Consider the following 17,394-nt stretch of genomic DNA (forward strand, 5'->3'; position numbering starts at 1 on the left):
AGGGAATAGTAGTGTGTACGGCTCCCATGCACAGACCAGTCCCATAATGGTGTGAGATGTTTAGCGTGACCAGATTTAAAAAGTAAAATACCAGGACAGGGCAACTAACATAAAAGTGGGACTCCTTCTTGAAAGTGGCTGTCAAGGCACTACATGTCAGCAGCGTTTGGAGGAGAAGGGTGTTTAAGTGTTACTGGTGGAATAAACACATATTATAATTAATTTATCACAAACTAACACTATCTTAAGTTGTAAAATGCAGCATTTCTTCACTGCCAGCTATGAAGACCTACAAAACACCGAAACCACAGAAATTTCCAATGGGAACATTATCTTTTGTAAGGGGGACAGGGCACCAAATACCTGGACGTCTGGTCACCCTAGAGATGTTGCACACAGTACTATAATTTCCCTATTAATGAGTCCTAAACAATATCCCTCTACCGAGCCTGAAGACAGTAACTAAAACCACTTTGCATTCTGGGCTGTGTAGTTTCGCTGTTCCCTGTAACAGTATAGCGTGGGCCTGCAGGTACAGACGTGCACAGTGGTGTTGTCTAAGAAGCTAGAACTGGGTGCAGCTTTACACACCTGGCACGGGGCTATATGCGGGAATCACAGCAGGCATCCTCAGACGATGATTCACAACCATAGACAGGTTTGGAAAGCTTAATGACCTCCCACGCACCCCGCCCCAACCCTCATTCTCTTTCTAGAAAATTCTGGACCGGGGCTGCCCAGACACAATTTGAACTAGGCTGTGTGGGGGACCACGCCCCGTGTCTGAGCCGCCATATGATGTCTTTTGAATGCAGACAATAGCAGCTCCTGGGCCTTCAAAAGCGAAGCAGGCCTTAATGGAGCACGACTGCCCCACAGCCATTGTTTGTGGGCTCAAGCGGTTGCCTGGAAACGCAATAGCGTCCGCGGGGTTTTCGACAGCTTGTTAGTATTGGCGGCCTTCACGGAAAGGGAGGGACCCCTTATAATTACAACCATTCCCGGATTTAACAAGCCCCTGCTAGCTCTCAGTGCCCCCACCCCGGCCCCCTTTAATGCGGCTACTCTCCCCAGCCTCAGTCAATTGGGTGGAATTCACCCCATTGATGCAAACTGCTGACTCCGGGAATTCTGAAGTTTCACAAGCCATGGCTGCAGCTTAAAGGAAGCTCGTGCCTTTCCCGGCTATTATCCCAGGCGACTTGCGGCTATTTTGCAAAGGGAGGGGCGTGGGGGCAGTGTTCTGGTAACGGACTCCCTCCAGCAGGGCTTTAAGTGGGGTAAGAAATCGAGAGGGGCCCTCATTTGGGGGCGTGGCTTGTGGGAGGGGCGTGGCCTAAAAAGTACGCAAATCGTAGGGTATACACACAAATATATATAAATGTTATATATTTGTGTGCGTACCTTACTATGGTTTGTGTACTTTGCAAGCCATCTTTTCTAAACATAGAGATATGCAACATGTTTCTACGTTTATAAAAGATGGCTTGCAAAGTACACAAACCATAGGAAGGTACGCACACAAATATATAACATTTATATATATGTGTGTGCATACCCTACGGTTCGCCTAGTTTTCAGGCCATCTTTTTTAAACATTTCAGGTTTATAAAAGATGACTTTGAAAGTACACAATTGAAGCCATCTTTTATAAAGCTTTGACTACGGACAGAATTGTCCGTCGGCAACGCTTTATAAAAGATGGCTTGAAATGTGTACTTTCCAACCCATCTTTTATAAACCTCGAAATATGTCGAGGAATCCCCAGGTTCGCCGAGGGTTAAAGACACCTCGGCGACCTGGGGAAACAAAGGGACAGTAATTGCCTCTGGTGACCTCTCGCGCAAGGAATCACCAGATGCAGTTACTATGACTGACGGAAGTGGCAGCCAGTCACAGCGTCACTGTCAGCGTCAGCTTGCCTGACTTCATTGCAGGCGCATCCCCCGTTGCGGCTGTGGCCGCGACGGGATAATGCATCCCGCCAATGTTGCGGTAGGACGGGGGCCCCGGCAGGGCCCCGGCTCAGTTCCACTTTCTGGAGAATGCCGGGGCCCGGCCCCGGAAGGCCCCGGCCCACATTAAGCACTGCCCTCCAGGCCTTCTTGAATGCGACATGGGCACATTCAAGCCCACTTAAAGGATTGCGTCACCACATCGCTACTTGGGCAAGCAGGACAGTGCGCTGTGCACAGCCTCGGTTTACTGCGGGTCGATTGCATAAATATGTGTGGCGTGTCTCCTGCGACGGATTGCCAGCAGTGAGGATATGAAAGCAGTGACTAATTTAGTATAAAATGATGCAGGCAATTCGGTCTGCCAATCAGGTGGCTCCTTTTATTAACAACCCAGGACAACATTATAGTGCAAGTAAAGGCGCCCTAAGCTCGAGCTCTCCAGTGGCGCAGGGCAGGGTCAAATGTCAAATCTGCACTCTAGACTGCTGCTGGAATACAAAGTTCTTCCAGGCTACAGCTGTTTAATCTTCTGCACTTCTGATCTAATTCCTAATGTTATCTCTTAGTCAATATGGTGGCAGGTAAATCTGTAAAAATTAGGCATGCCTGTGCTGGCATGGTGACATGTAAGGGCACACAATTAAACAGCCACTGCAATTTTTCAGCTCTGCGACCAGGGCTCGGCTATGACAGGACTGATGTGTATAGGTATCTGGTCTGACTAGCTCCACTACTGACATATGGAACCATGGCCAGGATGCAGCCTCTTTGATTCCTCAGAGGGAAGCCAACACCTTCTTCAGGGCACAGGGGGTCTCCTCAGAGCAGATGCTTCAAAGGCAGCCCTCATATAACACAAGCCACTCTCACACCAGGATTGTGGCCAGGAGTCCCATTGAAGTCTGCAGGCATGGAAAGGGGCGGAGCAGCCGGGAGGGAGTGGTGAGCAGCGAGAAGGGTTGCACATTTGTATTTTTATTAATTAAATGTATGTAGTACTTTTGCAAAATCAAGACCAGTGCACTATAAATGAATTAATATCGTAATTTATGAGGCTGGGAGGGAAAGCTAGAATTATTTTAGGCAGGAGCAAAACAGAGAAATCGAAGGGACAAATATCAGAAGGAAAGAGGCATTTGTTCAAATATTTTGGTTCGAGAAGCCAGAAGGCGTGAAAGCGAGACTGAGCACAGGGAAAATGAGGAATTGCAAGTGGGAGCTGAGACTTTGATCTTAAAGAGCGAGGAGGAGAATAAAAGGAGACCAGAGAGGACAGATGAGGGTGGACCAGAGCACGAGCAGATTTAAAAATAACTGGTGGGGTTCAAAGGACAGCCAGTGATGTGAGGAGAGAGCAGAAGCAATAGTATTGCGAGGAGGAAGACCGAAAAGAAGGTGAATAGAAGTGTTGGAGATAGAATGCAAAAGAGTTAGCTGGTGAGACCAAGGAGAGGAGAGAACAGTAGTCGAGTCTACCCAAAACAAGTGCAGAAATCAGAAGCTTAACAGCCCGGAAGGAGAGCTAGAGTTGAACGTTCTAAATGTTAGAAAGCTGGAAGCAACAGGTAAGGGCTGTGGCTGATATACGGGAGAAATAACCCCAAGATTTGCACTTCGGCACGGGACGTTACAACCTAATCTGGCCCGCCAGCAAGGGTATTGGTGCGATTAATATACTGGGTTTGGAATGCGGCTGATGATACAAATATATTTGTTTGAATTAACAGGTAACGGCGTCCAGTTAATTAAAATAAATACTCGCCTAAGATTGCCGCCATGGAAAAGGAAGCCAGGGCTCCATGGCAGCCCGGGATGCTGAAGCAGTGATGGCGTGACCTGCTGCCAGGATAACCAGGTAAGTTGGGAGCGGAGGGCTGGGGGTGAAGAAGCAGAGATCAGAGAGAGTTGGCGAATGGGGGAGTAGGGGGTAAATGGCCAGGCAGCCGCTCACAGCTCTGAGCTTGCTCGGCACGCGGGCTTGCATTGTCGGTTTCTGCCCATGATCCAAGGAAGCTGATTGGATGCTGGGCCCGCCCCAGGTGCTATTACTTGACTTCTTGATTTCTGGTAGGGCTCCCTACCTCTTCCCGTCCTCCCGTTTCATGCAGGTCAGGCACTCTGGGAGTGATGCTAAAGGTCAAGGGGCACTTGTTGCAACAGCCTGGACTGGACCACTTGCAGCAGGCTTGCTTTGTACCAATCCAATGTGATATTTTATTTTCAAAGGAGGGAGGCGCCCTCTCCTTCTTTGATTTATCTTTGGCCTCTTGAAGCACAAGATGCATTTGCTGCCCTCTGTTGGAACTGTCCTCCATTGATTGCAAATTCCTCCTTCGGGGAGGTGAAGAAACAAGAAAGCCTCGGCAGAACTCTGTCCTCTATTCTTACCCAGGGAACAGTGGGAATGAACTGCTGTGTAACCAAGGCCTGCTTCTCTGCTGGCTGCCCTGGAATCCGACTCCTGTTCACTGGAGGTGAAGGAACCCCTGCAGATGCCAGCCAGACCCTCTGGAGTGTGAGTGCAGAACTGAAGGACTAGCCTTGCCCTTGAAAACCCTCGATTGGGCCTCCAGGAAACCTAGACGTCAAAGAACAGTTCTAGGCCCGGATTCCTGCATCAAAATGCTTATAAGCCGCACCGACTCGGACATCGGCTCCTGTCTCAAGCTTCTTTGTGCTACATGCTGTTGCTGCTTGCAAACCGCACCAGGTCATACAGTTTCCCAACCTGACTCTAAATCACTGCATCAGAAAACACCTTGAAGCCTGGCATGACATTGTTGAGGTGCAAGAACAAGGGGAAAAGATATTTGAAAATACCCTGTTCTCCTGGTACAATTCAAAGCACCACAGTGACTTTTAAGCCTCCCTTCCCTACCTAGTTCTTCAAAGACATATCCATGAACACGGACCCTGTTGCCCGTCAATTGCCTGAACACCCCTGCTCATCTACCCTAATAGCCCCTCGTCATCTATTGCCCAGACACCCCCTGCTCATCTATTGCCCAGACACCCCATGCTCATCTACCCTTACACCCCTGCTCAACTACCCAGACACCACCTGCCCATCTATTGCCTGATTACCCCAGCTCATCTATGCATACACTCCTGCCCATCTACCCAGATACCTTCTGCCCATCTTCCCAGACACCCTTGCTCAACTACCCAGACACCCCTGCTCATCTACCCAGGCACCCCTGCTCATCTATTGCCCAGACACCCCCTGCTCATCTATTGGCCAGACATCCCCTGCTCAACTACCCAGATACCCCAGCCCATCTATTGGCCAGACACCCCTGCTCATCTATTGCCCAGATGCCCTCTACTCAACTATTACCCAGACACCCTTTGCTTATCTACCCAGACACCTCTGCTCATCTACACATACACTCAGCGGATAAAGGACTGCTAAACGTGTAAAGATACAAGCTCAAAGCAGGCATGGGCAGATCCTTCACTGTTTGCGCAGCGCAAAAGTGGAACAAACTACCTCCTAAATTACGGTTAGAAAAGAACTATAACGCATTTAGGAAGAGCTTGAAGACTTGCCTCTTCAAGTAAACTTTAATGCTTAGCAAAATAAGAACCCGGTGAGACAGACATTACTTCCAAATGTGACCATTACATGTTGTTTGTTATTAGTGCCCTGATGCCTGCGGGCTGCCGGCGCTTTACAAGCACCCATAACATAACATAACATGACATAACATAACATAACATGCACCCCTTCTCAACTACACAGACACAGCCTGCCTGATCTATTGCCTGATCACCCAAGCTCATCTACCCATGCACTACTGCCCATCTACCCATACACTCCTGCTTATCTACCCAGACACTCCTGCCCATCTATTGCCTGAACACCCCTACTCATCTACCCAGACAGCCCTAGCTCACCTACCCAGACAGCCCCTGTTCATCTACCCAGACTCCCCTGTCCATAGCATCATATCCTGACCCTCGCACTACAAAAACAATAAAAATGTGTATGGAAAGATCTTCAACTTGAAACCTGCAAAAAGTGTTCACAACTGAGGTAAGAATAATTCCATCCAACCAAAATGTTCTCCATGGTGGAAGATCTTGTTTCCAGCGGGTGGATCCCTTCCCCTGGATTCTTGAGTAGAGTGAAAACAGTTTCTTTTACTGGCAGTATCTTTTGTTTTCTGATTTTCTTCACAAGGTTCACATTTAAACAGTAACCTCTGTGACTGTATTTCTTTAATGGAACTTTCTCCTTGATATGGAAAATCAACAACAATTCTTCATTGGTTCAGAAAATAGACACTAATATGTCCTTGATTATGAAAATAAACACCAATCTTTTCTTGATTCAGCTAACACAGTGTTTCTTTAGTATTTTTGGAACTCGCAAATTGCCTGGTATGCTCTCCTGCCGGGGCGTTTATATATGTATATCTCAGTTGCCTGGTATCTTGCTTGCCAGGACTTCGCATGTGTTTTGCAGTTCTCAGTATTATCAACAATGTGTATAAGGTTTGTTTAAGGTTTGCCCCACATTTAGATATTCATAGTTCATTGGGGTTGTACTTTGCCTTTTCTGCATTTAAACAATTCTTCAAACATTTCTTCAATGATATTAGATTCAAACTGCCATTGGCTTGGTTGCAATTGGCCATTGGCTTGGCTGCCAGAACGCCAAGGTGTCCCCACTGGCTTCAGGTGGACTCACCAGCTTTCTCCTGTGTCTCCGGTTCGGCTTGCTCTTCTGTGCCTGGCTGCTTTCCAAATTGGAGGATGTAGACATTCTGCTGGCTTCTCACATGGCTCCACAGTCACACGTCTGCTTTCCTGCAGCTCCCGGAATAGAGAACCCCACCTTCTTGACTTGCCTAACAACCAGGGCTTTTCTCGCGTCTCCATGGCACTTCTGTCTCTGGTACGGCATCTCTCCCTCTCATGCGGCGGCCTCCTCTGCTCTGCCACACCAGTACGTAATCTTCGCGTCTCTGAGCTCAGGGACTCGAGCCAACGTCTTCTCCTCCTGCACTGTTTCCTTAAATCGCGCGCTCGCCATGTTTAAATGTCCCGCGCATAGGTGCTTTAGAAAAACAACTAGACTGCACCGTAGGTTTCAGGCTTTTGCTATTTCGTTGAAACTCCTGCATCCTCCTTGTTCCAGTACCTCAGGAACTCTGGGAGTTGAAGTCCATAGGAGTTATTGAACAGTTCCTCTTACTGATGTTACAAAAAAGGTATTTTAGAAGAAAACGATGTTGTGTTGGTGTCGTAGTTAGGCACCTGACCAGAAAGATATGAAGAAGACGTTTCTTTACTTCTTCTACAACGGGAAACAAGCACTTGGCAGTATGCCATGAGGGTCTTTGTTATTAGAAGGCCTTCTTCATGGAAAAGGTTCCCGGGTATTAAAGGGTCTTCCTCAAGGGAAAAGGGAGGTACTGCATCTCGTCCAATGAAGCCATGACATCTTCCCGGTAGTTGTCTCCTCCCATGTGATCCTTTTTCATAAATTCACCCCTAGGGACAGGTCGTGGCTGCCGTCTCCTGGCCACCTGGGAGGAGGTCGGAGCCGGGGAATCATTGATGACTCCATTGGATTCATCACACCAGACACCCCTACCCATCAATTGCCTGATCACTCCTACTCATCTATTGCCTGAACACCCCTCCGCATCTACCCAGACACCCCCTGCTCATCTGCCCAGGCACCCCTGCTCCTCTACTGCCCGAACAACCCCTGCTCATCTGCCCAGGCACCCCTGTTCCTCTATTTCCCAGACACCCCCTGCTCATCTGCAGGCACCCCAGCTCATCTACCCAGGCACCCCCGCCCATCTACCAAGACACTCCTGCTCATCTACCCAGGCTCCCCTGCCCATCAATTGCCCAATGAGCCCTACTCATCGACCCAGATACCCCCTGCTCATCTACCCATATATCCCCTCCCAATCTACCCAGATACCCCTGCTCATCTATTGCCTGGACGCCCCTGCTCATCTACCCAGACAGCCCTGCTCATCTACCCAGGCACCCCTGGCCATCTATTTCCTGATCACCCCTCTCATCTACCAACACACCCCCGCTGAACTACCCATATACCTCCTCCTCATCTACCCAGACACCCCTGCTCATATATTGCCTGGGCACCCCTGCTCATCTACCCAGGCACCCCTGCTCATCTACCAAGGCACCCCTGCTCATCTACCCAGGCACCCCTGCTCATCTACCCAGGCACCCCTGCCCATCTACCAAGACACCCCTGCCCATCTACCAAGACACCCCTGCTCATCTATCCAGGCTCCCCTGCCCATCAATTGCCCAATCAACCCTACTCATCGAACCAGATACCCCCTGCTCATATACCCATATACCCCCTCCTCATCTACCCATATACCCCTGCTCATCTATTGCCTGGACACCCCTGCTCATCTACCCAGGCACCCCTGCTCATCTACCCAGGCACCCCTGGCCATCTATTGCCGGATCACCCCTCTCATCTACCCACACACCCCTGCTGAACTACCCATATGCCTCCTCCTCATCTACCCAGACACCCCTGCTCATATATTGCCTGGGCACCCCAGCTCATCTACCCAGGCACCCTCTGCCCATCCATTGTCTGATCACCCCGCTCATCTACCCAAACACCCCTGCCCATCTACCAAGACACCCCTGCTCATCTACCCAGGCACCCCTGCTCATCTACCCAGGCACCCCTGCCCATCTACCAAGACACCCCTGCTCATCTACCCAGGCACCCCTGCCCATCAACTGCCTGATCACCTCTGCCCATAAATTGCCTGAACACCCCTCCACATCTACCCAGTCACCCCTGCTCATATCAGACCCTCCAGTTTATAGCGATTTTGCAATCCTGCAAAATGCAGTGAAAACGGCAGTGTTTAAAAAAAGCAGAAAACTGCTGTTTTTGCAAAAACTCCAGCGAAATCGGCCGTTTTGCAAAAATGATCATTAAAAAAAAGGTACACTATGTAAGATTCTCAAAACTTTTTAGGACACAAGAAGTGCCTGCACACCCCTCTGCATCTACCCAGACACCCCTGATCATATACCCAGACACCCCTGCCCATCTGTTGCCTGAGCACACCTGCACATCTACCCAGACACCCCCTGCTCATCTATCCAGGGAACCCAGCTAATTTACACAGGCACCCCTGCTCCTCTATTGCCTGATCACCCCTGCCCATCGACCCAGGCACCCCTGCTCATCTAATCAGACACCCCTGCTCCTCTATTGCCTGATCACCACTGTCCATCTACCCAGACACCCCCTGATCAACTACCCAGATCCCTCCTTGCTCAACTACCCAGATCCCCTCTAGCTTAACTACCCAGATACCCCCTTGCTCATCTATTGCCCAGACACCCCTGCTCATCTACCCAGATAGAAGGTCTGCATTCTCAGTGTTTCTTTTACGGGGGCAGCTTTTTCTAGTGTTTTCAAAGGAGTAGTTTTCATGTTATTGTTTGTTTAAAAGCCTATATTTGTATAAAAACTTAATTGGACATTATTTTATTTTGGAACAATTGCATTAACGTTGGGGATGCTACTGTTATCAGCTCGCATTCCCCTCCTGAAGATATAGCATTCCCCCAGCCTGCATTACCAAAAGTGACCAAGGAGGGATAGCTTTCGACCTGAGCCTGTTTCACCTTTGTGACAGGGATCTCTGCTGGTTTTGTAGTAGTCCGGGGCGAGTAAGCGGTTCAACCACCACTCATCCCTGTACTCCTACAGGGCAGTAGTCGTTTCGGCACTTCCCCTCTTTACAGAGTAATACACTTTTAAATGTTTTCCAATACCTGCCTAACAATCACAGCAAACAGAGATGACTCATCTCATAAAGGCACCATGTAAATGTGGTCATCCATCACTGTAGGCCTATCCTATTGAAGTGTGGGTGGAGGCCAGAATGCAATAGTTGGCATGCTAGTACCAACTATGTGGAAGGCGCATATAGTCCTACTGTGCCAACACATTGTACTGATGCTGGATATGCTGTACCTGTTCTGTGATAGCTTCTGTATGGATCTGGACTTAGTCCCAGCTCAAACCACAACCGTTTCAGCCTCGACCCTTAAGCCCACTTACGAAGCTAGATGGACATGCTCTGTAATTGACTATATCCTCCTCCACATCGATATGGTGGACATCTTATGGTGACTTCGAAATTTATCTGAGAGTGGAAAGTGATCTGAACGCCCTCTGCCTGTCCAAACAACGTATGATACATAGTGATGGGGAAGAACCTATGGAGGTAGCGGCATAGTTAGATGTGACAAAGTAAGAGTCGGAGGATGCCCCCGATTAGAAGAATCCCTACCAGAATGGCTCGAGCAGATGACAGGAATCGGGGGCCTGTCTGAACTTCTGCACTCTCACAGGGCAGGGCCTAAACCTGGATCATCTCCCGAGACGAATTTCGGAGAAGTATATAACCAACAAACCCTTTGTTCCCCTATGTAACCAAAGGCAAAAGAGTAAACACCAATAAGACCCCCCGTGAACCAGAAAATCTGGGTTGGTTTGTTAAAGAATGAGCAGAAATGAAGAGCCTGCTACAATCTAGGGTCACACAGGACGGGGGAAGGGACAAGGATTGCCTAATCAGAAAAGTGTATAAAACTCAGATCACTGACAAAAGAATGAATTTTGGAATCACAGCTGGCAGAAACTGATAAAAGCAGATCATGAAAGGGACATGACATCCTTTTTTGAGGGGGTGTCAGAGGGTCTTAGTGAACACAATTTGTGCATTGAGTTAAATATTGCTAAAGCAGACTGGGTTGAGCACTTCTCTCAGATCCTTGAGGAAATGTAAGTAGGAACTCCACGCCTCCATATCAACGGATCAAGCCAAGCCCCTTTAGAGGGACCTGGCGAACTCAGGGTGATGTCTCCCCATCCATCTATTGGTGCAGGAAATTTACGAGCTGAAAAAATGGGTCACTACAAGGTCCACTTTTCTCCCAAGTGACGATTTGCAAATCTATTGACCACATTGCATCTGGCAAAGCCTGAGGCCCTAATATGATCCTTGCAGAGGTCTTCAATGTTTTAAGGAACTGGTGGGCCCACATTATTAGTACTGTCTTCACTTTTTCCACAAGCAGTGGGATAACCCCCCCACTCCCCGATCCCCGTTCTGGTAAAATTCAATCATTGTCCCTCTGTACAAGAAGGGCCCTACAAATGAGGTCAAGTCCTACCATCCTATCGGTCTGATCGACATAGACTGCAAAATCTTTTGTCACATAATCCATCCGGAACTGAATAAGTGGATTGAAGGGAATGAAGTCTTAGACCAGGCCCACAGTGGTTTTAGATCAGGGCTCTCAACCGTGGATCTGGCCTTTATTCTTTGGCATTTATCATACAAATATGCCGGTTCCATGTAATTTTGCCAACAGGAATTACTTCAAAATAATTTAATTTGAAGTAATTCCTTTGAAAAAACTCATTCAATTTGTTTTTTATTTTTATTTGGGGTGGGGGAGTTCCCCTATACTAGTACTAGTACCACAACCCCAAACTCCTCCCCACCTCTTTTAACCCCATGCTCCCCAACCCCTATATAATTTGATGAGTTTTTTTTCAAAGGAATTGCTTCTTCCTCTTGGTAAAACAGGATCCGAAATATGCCATGGTCCAGAAAACGACCCTCTATGTAGCCCTTTTAGACTTTCCCTTCGCCTTTGAGCTGGTTGTCGGAGAAAGGTTGTGGGCCAAACTTGCATCTATGGGGATAGAGAAAGATTTGCTTGATATCATCAGAGCTCTCTATAACAACACCACCATCCAGATAAGATTTTAATCACATGGCCAATTGACACAAAAAATCCAAACTGCGAGAGGGGTCAAACAAGGATGTCTACTTGCTTCAGTCAATTTCTGTTTATATATAAACTATATGTCGAAACACCTTGAGGAAGCTGCAAGAGACAATCCAAGTATAGAGGGTTGGCCTGTGCCTGCCTCCTGGCCAGGACACCCAATGCCCTCAGAGCCCAACCAGAGGCAGTCTCTTTTTACTGCTCCTGCAACCATCTAATTCTGATTCTGAACAAAGGCGAGTCAGAAAGGATTATTTGCAGAAATACGAACAGGGGCAGGTCCAAACACAGTTTCATGAAAGAGGGCGAACTATTGGATGTAGTGGACAGCTTTTCCTATTTAGGTGCCCTATTCACCTCAAATCGTTGCTGCAAAGCTGAAATTAAGAAGGTCTATTGGGCAAAGTCTGGAGGAAAAGTTGCCCATGCGCAGAGCTATGAGGACTTAACAAATCAACTACTCAAACAGGTACGTACGAATGGCTCTTATGGACGAATCTGCTGTACCTACCTAAAGGTTCCCTATCGGCCGCCCTTCATGCAGATGTTGACTTTCAGAAGCAAGAGAAGGGTGATGGACAGTCCTACCAGATATGCTCTTAAGAGGGTAGCTTCCGAGACAAAAGTACAGGTGGCTCTAAGAATGGCATGGCCATTTTTCACAGCCCCCTATCGCTCCATACAGTTTCTTCCAATCGCAGGACCTTACTGAATTGGGCTTCAGACATATATTGGAGCAAGATTTTCACGTAACTGACCGCTACAGGTCCCTATTGCATAAACTTAAAGAAGCCCAAGGAAGGTTGATGGAGGAGAAACTGGTTGGCCTGGCACATCTACCCTGAGCTCATATATTCTCTGCAGGTGAAGGCCACCAACCGTACCCGTCGACACTTGTCAACCCAGAGACAAGATGCCTTTTTGCCCTTGCCCGCACGAACACCGTACCTCTAGGTACCATCGCTAACAAATGGAACGGTGAGTCGAACCCAAAATGCCCAATGTGTATGGCGGCGAGAAAGGATCGACCTCATTACCTTCTTGTATGCCCCGCCTACGACTCACCTAGGGCCCACCGCATCCTACCACTTCTAAGAAGTCTCAGGAGAATAGCTTAGGGGCAACATGCTCGCCTTGGAATCAAGATCAAGATGACACAGAGCACCACAGGTTCGATCCCTGGGGCCGCGCTTAGAAACCTCTGGATATTAAGCGCGTTATAAATAACCTATCATATCATAAGAAGTGAAGGACATTTGGATAACCAAGATGACTCCCTGATTTTTGTTTTGGGGGATCTGGACATTAGCACCACTAAGGCAACCTCAAGTTTCATTTTGGAGGCTGGCGGGCCAGAGTTGAGAAGGCCAGTGGCGAATGTGACTAGATGAGGCCTGTGGGGCAGCGAGCAGGGTTATGAATTCAAATGCATTGTTACCAGTGCTCCCATCTGGCATTAATTATGCCCTTTTGGGTTCTGAGCCCTCAAAAGCGTTTGCGTTTATATTTTTCTATTATTTTTAATGCTATATTTTAATGTTTTTACTCAACAAATTGTTTTATATATATATTTTTATTGTATATAGTTTATTACAAACTTTTACACAATTTGCACTCTTTACGAAAAGAAAAGCCACAAAATAAAAAAAACAGTATGCTTTTTATTGTTTGTGTTGCGCCTTCCTGTCACGAAAGACTCAATGGGCCTCATTACGAGTCCGGCGTTAACCGAGGCGATAAAACCGCCTGGTTAATGCCGGACTCGAATTACCATTCCGCCCCCGTGATTCCCGGAATTACCGGGGCATTACAACCCCGGTTTTCTGGGAATCGCGGAGGCGGAATGGTGTAAATCCCCATTCCCATTGAGTCCTATGGGACTCGATGGAAATGGGGATCATGGAAACACCGGCAGCATCTCGTAATGCTGCCGGTGTTTCCTCGTCCGCCTGCATGCGGGAACATCACCTCCCGCCTGCAGGGGTCGGACTCAGGCGGTCCGGAAACAACGGTGGTGGCGGGTTTACCGCCACTGTTATTTCCGGACCGCCTGGGTCGTAATGAGGCCCAATGAGTCAAAAGTGTACATACAATTTAATTCTGTGATTGGGGTAATGCTGTGTGCCTACTCTTTGGGAGTAAAGCTTGCACAGCTGCTGCCTGTGCTGCACCAATAATCTAGGAGTGAACCTTGCACTACTGTGGAAAGACATGGCGGCAGAGCGTTTCTATTACCGCAGCCCAGCTCTGGAACACTCTGCCACAATCACTTATATCCTCGGCTAATCATCTCGCTTTCAGGAAAGCTCTGAAGACCACCCTGTTCTAACGTTTCTGTCCTTATTGTGTTCCCTGAGCTCGCAGCTTCCCTACCAGCGCCATGATGCCTCTGGGCGACCGTGCGCTATACAAATATATATAACATAACATAACATACTGTTGACTGGGCTGTGCCTGTACTACGGGAGGGTACCTTTCCGGTGCGGTTGCCTGTGCTGGACCCGCTGTGCGAGGGAAGCCTACACGGCTGCCACCTGTGGTGTGGATCTTGTGCTGCTGCCTGTGGCAGTGACTCTTGCATTGACACTGCTTGTGATATACCTGTTCCTTGACAGGAAACCTGGCACAGCTGCTGCCCGTTCTGTAGAAATATAGAAATATGGCAGCTGTGAAACTTGCACCGTTGCAAGGGTAACTTTCACCAGTGTTGCCTGTGCTGGACCAGCTGTGTGAGTGAAGGGCTCAGTGCTGCGCTCTGTGCTGAACACAATAAACATAAATTAACCTATTGCTGCTTAATGGCAGACTCCAGCCTCTAAGCACGAGCCCAGGATTCAAACCTGTGCTGCTGGGCACTGTCTTGCTTCCAAGACGAGCACGCTGCCCATGACCTATCATCCTGGCTTCCTCTGCCACCATCTAAGACATACCTATTCCGTTGATGTGAAGCTCACACTACCACGGCCTGTGCCATAGCTGTTCTGTGGCATGCGCCATAGCACTGCTGCCATTTGTGCTGGACCTTTCTGTCAGCATGGTACCTCCGTACTGACGCTGTCTCGACAGGACCTGTGTATCGAGTGTGAAGGAAGCTTGGCCTGTTGCTGCATTTCCGTTATCTGCCATGGACACGTGGCAGTGGTATGGCCATTTTCTAGGTACAGCACAGAACATGTTAATTGAATGAGTGCTGAACTAGTCAATGCAGTCCGTAGGCATGTGAAGGTAAACCCTGGCATATGAATCCATTTCCTGCATTAGTCTGTACATGGACATATGCGGCTCTAACTAGGCCTGAGAGGGCATATCTGGGCACCTGTGAAGTTGATCCTTAGCACATGAAGCTGTGGTGGCATATGACGGTGGTAAATGGACATGGAAGGAAATACCTGGGCATAAAACTTGGCTTTGGCACTGAGCATTGGCCTGTGGAGCTTATCCTTAGTCTCAGAAGGTGTCACTGGCGTTTAATATGGCATTAAGCACCCGTTCCAAGGGCTGGAACGGGTGCTTAACGCCATTAGCACCCATCCTATGGGCTGGGACGGCGGTAATTTAAAGTATGGAGGTTTTTTCCTATGTGAGCCTTTGCGCTTTTAAGTACAGTTGTCCCCACATGTTCCCAAATCATGTAATGATTGTGAGGTACACACGTGTTAGTGTTTTTCATACAGTTTTTACACTTTATTCAATATGTTCCACATTCACATTATAAACACAAGTTACTTCACTTAGTGTTTGTTTTGTTTGTTCCACATTCATCATAGAGACACAAGTTACTTCACTTAGTGTTTGTTCAGTTTGTTCCACATTCATCATAGAGACACAAGTTACTTCACCAAGTGTTTGCTCAGTTTGTTCCACATCCATATTATAAACACAAGTTACTTCACTTAGTGTTTGTTCAGTTTGTTCCACATTCATATTATAAACACAAGTTACTTCACTTAGTGTTTGTTCAGTTTGTTCCACATTCATCATAGAGACACAAGTTACTTCACTTAGTGTTTGTTCAGTTTGTTCCACATTCATCATAGAGACACAAGTTACTTCACTTAGTGTTTGTTCAGTTTGTTCCACATTCATCATAGAGACACAAGTTACTTCACCTAGTGTTTGTTCAGTTTGTTCCACATTCATCATAGAGAAACAAGTTACTTCACTTAGTGTTTGTTCAGTTTGTTCCACATTCATCATAGAGACACAAGTTACTTCACCTAGTGTTTGTTCAGTTTGTTCCACATTCATATTATAAACACAAGTTACTTCACTTAGTGTTTGTTCAGTTTGTTCCACATTCATATTATAAACACAAGTTACTTCACTTAGTGTTTGTTCAGTTTGTTCCACATTCATCATAGAGACACAAGTTACTTCACTTAGTGTTTGTTCAGTTTGTTCCACATTCATCTTAGAGACACAAGTTACTTCACTTAGTGTTTGTTCAGTTTGTTCCACATTCATCATAGAGACACAAGTTACTTCACCTAGTGTTTGTTCAGTTTGTTTCACATTCATATTATAAACACAAGTTACTTCACTTAGTGTTTGTTCAGTTTGTTCCACATTCATATTATAAACACAAGTTACTTCACTTAGTGTTTGTTCAGTTTGTTCCACATTCATCATAGAGACACAAGTTACTTCACCTAGTGTTTGTTCAGTTTGTTCCACATTCATCATAGAGACACAAGTTACTTCACCTAGTGTTTGTTCAGTTTGTTCCACATTCATCATAGAGACACAAGTTACTTCACCTAGTGTTTGTTCAGTTTGTTCCACATTCATCATAGAGACACAAGTTACTTCACTTAGTGTTTGTTCAGTTTGTTCCACATTCATCATAGAGACACAAGTTACTTCACTTAGTGTTTGTTCAGTTTGTTCCACATTCATCATAGAGACACAAGTTACTTCACCTAGTGTTTGTTCAGTTTGTTCCACATCCATCTTAGAGACACAAGTTACTTCACTTAGTGTTTGTTCAGTTTGTTCCACATTCATCATAGAGACACAAGTTACTTCACCTAGTGTTTGTTCAGTTTGTTTCACATTCATATTATAAACACAAGTTACTTCACTTAGTGTTTGTTCAGTTTGTTCCACATTCATATTATAAACACAAGTTACTTCACTTAGTGTTTGTTCAGTTTGTTCCACATTCATCATAGAGACACAAGTTACTTCACTTAGTGTTTGTTCAGTCTGTTCCACATTCATCATAGAGACACAAGTTACTTCACCTAGTGTTTGTTCAGTTTGTTCCACATTCATCATAGAGACACAAGTTACTTCACTTAGTGTTTGTTCCGTTTGTTCCACATTCATCTTAGAGACACAAGTTACTTCACTTAGTGTTTGTTCAGTTTGTTCCACATTCATCATAGAGACACAGGTTACTTCACCTAGTGTTTGTTCAGTTTGTTTCACATTCATATTATAAACACAAGTTACTTCACTTAGTGTTTGTTCAGTTTGTTCCACATTCATATTATAAACACAAGTTACTTCACTTAGTGTTTGTTCAGTTTGTTCCACATTCATCATAGAGACACAAGTTACTTCACCTAGTGTTTGTTCAGTTTGTTCCACATTCATC

The 17,394-nt window shown here is 46.7% G+C and overlaps 1 protein-coding gene across 1 annotated transcript in view; it reads right to left on the reverse strand.

Moving 5' to 3' along the window:
* Window positions 1-17,394, reverse strand: part of LOC138565827 (uncharacterized) — a 235,520-nt gene that overhangs the window by 70,262 nt on the left and 147,864 nt on the right. The gene's annotated exons all lie outside the window — the stretch shown is intronic.

The sequence above is a fragment of the Ambystoma mexicanum genome, chromosome 2p (assembly GCF_040938575.1).
Source record: "Ambystoma mexicanum isolate Mex_15411 chromosome 2p, UKY_AmexF1_1, whole genome shotgun sequence".
NCBI classification, from domain to species: domain Eukaryota; kingdom Metazoa; phylum Chordata; class Amphibia; order Caudata; family Ambystomatidae; genus Ambystoma; species Ambystoma mexicanum.